Here is a 4,407-nt window from a genome sequence, read left to right on the forward strand (position 1 = left end):
GGGTGAAATTTTTCAAAAGGTAACCCGGTGTAAAAAAAATTGGCGTCAGTTAAGATATCGGGGGCAATTTATCGGAAAACAAAAACTAAGACAACGAATTAGTCATAAATCGAAATCGACAAACATTGACATACCTACTAAATTACCTATTATGTGTAAATAATTGAAACATCCATAAAATCGAACAATAAACGTAGATAATTCTCCTTTCATTAATCACAAATATAAGTACCTACCTACGTATTAATTTGTATAATAACAGCAAACAAAAGTAAGTATTCAAATTATAACCACACTACGTAAGTACCTATGATTATCTGTTTCTTTCAAAATAAACTGTAATTAAATGTAATTCCTCCTTATAGCAATAGGTATCACGATCGCCAAACAGACCAACAGTTTAAATGCACCTTCATGATAACCTTATATAATTATCAATTTAAATAATCAAGAAAGGTTATTCGTTAATTTTTGCTTGTATCGTGGTGATATTTTAAATTCAGTAAAATATAATATTTATTTTCTTCTAACAAACATTTTGTGTCTGAAATCAAAAACTTTCAGGTCTACTTCAAATATTTTATCATCTAAATACTAATATGTGAAATCACATACTAATAATATACTTACGTAATGGTAGACATTAACTGATCACAAAGTAGTTAGTTATTTCCATTATAATACACTTTTATTTGTAGTTTCTAAATAAACAAAGCGCTGGTAACTAAATATCACAGAACTATCAAAAAATAAAATGAATATTATGACAATTTACAAACACCGCAACTTGGTAGCATAATAAATTATGACGTTTGAAGGACGTAAAAAGCGACAACTATACAAAGTCGGTTAACGTGAAGCCGAACTAGCTCGGGTTACCTTTGCCCATACCTTCCGCGCGATTTCGACATACACTGGCATAGAAAGTCATAGAAAGTGCTGCCATCTATATTAAAAAAACATACTACGACATTAAGCCGCTTGGCAGCGGGTTACCTTGCGCCTGTGGCGTCACAATATCACTTTGGTAACGGATTTTTTGGGGAACTAAACAGGGATGTTATGGAGCTCCGTAACCGTAACCGAAACTATCGGATATCCGAAATAAAAATATATCCGTAACCGTAACCGTATCCGTTACAAAAGTTTCGGATAAGTTACGGATAATATGTTACGACAAGTTTTTGTTTCACCGCTCGCGCGCCACGTGAATCTTGCATAGTTTGTTTATTATTTTTAGCCAAAACATAACCTCATTCATAAATAGTCATTTTTTATTTATATGTAGGTACTCAATTTAATAAAGTGAAGGAAAAGTGTTGTGTTACGTAATTAAATTGATTTGTAAGGACAAAATGCGTCCAAAGCAGAGATTAATTTGGAGATTTTTTTGATCAAAATAATGTAAATTTTGCAAAATGTAAACAGAGTGATCAAATTTTTTCACAAAGAGGAGGTGGCACTACTTCACCGAAACTTCATCTCAAAGCAAAACACAGTAGTTTTCCGAACACCCATATCCCCCAATTAGTTCATCGTTAGTTAGTAATCGACGCTCTACTGTATTACATACTATTTTTATCTATTATCCGTAACCGAAACTATCCGAAACTAGCGGATAATCCGAAATAATTACATATCCGTAACCGTATCCGAAACCGATATAAATTATTCCTATATCCATATCCGTATCCAGATCCGAAATTTCATATCCATAACATCCCTGGAACTAAACACAAGGTGCGCCATCTAACGTTATTTAAAATAAGTAATCGATATCGATTAAATTTAATAAACAACGGGCTAATGGCCGATAGATGTCATTATTAGGTTATCATTAATTAATAATTTAAGCTATTATAATTATTGTTCATTGTCTGATATGTTTTAAATTTTAATTTACCTATTAAATATATTGTTTAGTATCACCGAAAACCTAAAAGGGAAGCCGGTGGGAATCGGCTTGTATGGACGCTTCGCCACTGAGAGACTCGCTAAACAAGTTACCTACCCCATGTATTTTTACCCCCTTATTCATAGACGTTTTTTATGTAACGACCGAGTAAAGCTGTGATAACAAGTCTGTTTCTCAGTGCTGACGGCATGGCAGTCTTCTCAGTGCGCAGACATAGGGCCGTTGTGATTGGCTAATATTGAGATACAACAATAATAGCCAATCACAACGGCCCTATGTCTGTTTCTCAATGCCGTTGGGCACTGAGAAACAAGCTTGTTATCACAGCTTTACTTCGTCCTTAGATAAAAAACGTTTATGAATAAGGGGGTTAGTGTATAAAACAACATTTTTGGTTACACACAATTTAATTTTATTGGACATTTAACAATTCAATCACTAAACGCAATTGCATGTTATTATAAATCTTTTTCTTTTAAATAAGGTCAGGTGGGGCAAGTGCGCCAATGGGGTAAGTGCACCTGCCCTAAAAAAATCGAAAACTATTGATGTTATACAATTACCGCAATCTTATGTCTATGCTACTAACTGAAATACAGTTCCACTAAAAAGCATGAATGGCTCTGTTCATTTTAATACGATTTATTCGCCATTTTATTTTAAGTGTCATTTAGACCTGTAAACAGAGATGACCCCATGAAAGATAACATCAAATATTTCAAGATATTTTACATATTTCTGTAAACCAGTAAGGTGAATACTAGTCCGGTCAATTTAAACATTCGAAGCTACATAAATTCCCATCAAGCTGAAAATCAGTAAGGTTGTTAAAAATATGATTAAAATTAACATTTGAAAGTTCCCCATCTTTCCCCTGTATGGAAAAAAATATATTCAAGGTCAAAGGTAAAAAAAATGAGTTTTTCGCGATTTTCAGCGAAACGGCAAGTTTTATCATAAAAATATCTCAGACAAAATTGTAGATCATAAAATAATCTACATAAAATGTATCAATACTTTTTTCCTATGAGCCACCGTTTTTGAGATATAACGATTCAAAAATTTGTGCAAGTTGCAATCGTCATAATATGCACACGTTCCACGCCACCTATGAGGTCGTGTACTTAGCGTGTTTTTATCGTGGTTTCCCCCGTAGGACTACTCCACCGGTCAGTTGTGATCCTGTTTAATTTGAAACTATTGCAAAATTACGGAAATTTGTAAATATTCGAAAAGATAAAAAGCGATTTAAATTAAAAAAGTGGTGGATTTTATTCGGCTGAATTGTAACCGTCAAACTCTTCTCGTTCTTCTTCTTCTTCATTCTGAGTGCAAGTAAATTGCGTCAATGGCGATGTATCCTCGTAGGAATCACACGAATCCTCCTCTGTTAGTGATTCAACATTGGAGCACGACCGGCCTTGACAGTTTGTACATGCCAGAGAACAAAACAGTCCGACTTTTTTGCAACCACATTTAGCACTGCATCCCTTTTTGCAGTTGCAAAAAATTGTGTTCAGCAGTATTTCCGGTGCAGATGGGAGTAAAGTTTGAACTGGTTCCAATGTATTGTCGACCAACTTCCAACCCCAGTCTGTAGGGTCTAGCTTATAACCAAGCCACACTTGAACTTGGTTACATACCCGAAGAAGATGTTGATGAGCAGCAACTGAGGTTGGAGGAAGAGAAGCTAATTGAACTTGTTTTTTATTCTTAGTGCTTTTAACGAATTATACATATCGATGCTTATCTAAGCAGGTAGTTTTTTTAGGACCTCCGTACATAGAAAGAAGAAAGCGGATGCCGTTGGTGATAACTTCTTCTTGAGTTGAATTACTGTTTTTTCATTTATTATAGCAGATATAAGACCCTAGCCACGCACACAATAGAACAAGAGACAGATGTTGTCTCGAAGTTACACTGGCGTATGAAGTAGGAGACTGGGTTTAATTTGACCTGATATTCTTATAGTTTTAACTTGTGCATTTTAAGTATATATTACAATCACTGATAGAAAAATATTTCAACATATATAACAACTCTAGATAAGAGATGTATATACGTGGCGCACTCATGCATATTATAACGATAACAACTTGAACAACTTTTTAAATACGTTATATCTCAAAAACGATAGCTCGTAGGAAAAAAAAGTATTGATACATTTTTTGTAGATTATTTTATGATCTACAATTTTGTCTGAGATATTTTTATGATAAAACTTGTTGTTTCGCCGAAAATCGCGAAAAACTCATTTTTTTACCTTTGACCTTGAATATATTTTTTTCCATACAGGGGAAAGATGGGGAACTTTCAAATTTTATTTTTAATCATATTTTTAACAACCTTACTGATTTTCAGCTTGATGGGAATTTATGTAGCTTCGCTCTCATTTTTAGGTCTAGATTGACCGGACTATACATAGTTTAACCTTTTATTTTAACTTCCTGCCTGAATTTTATGTATATATCAATGGGTCCTATGTATATGGG

At 33.9% G+C, this 4,407-nt stretch overlaps 1 pseudogene; it reads right to left on the reverse strand.

Annotated features, from left to right (window-relative positions):
- Positions 1–3,186: 3,186 nt before the first annotated feature.
- On the reverse strand, positions 3,187–3,699 carry LOC119189412 (annotated as a pseudogene).
- Between the last annotated feature and the right edge of the window lie 708 nt (positions 3,700–4,407).

Source organism: Manduca sexta, chromosome 15, assembly GCF_014839805.1.
Source record: "Manduca sexta isolate Smith_Timp_Sample1 chromosome 15, JHU_Msex_v1.0, whole genome shotgun sequence".
NCBI lineage: Eukaryota > Metazoa > Arthropoda > Insecta > Lepidoptera > Sphingidae > Manduca > Manduca sexta.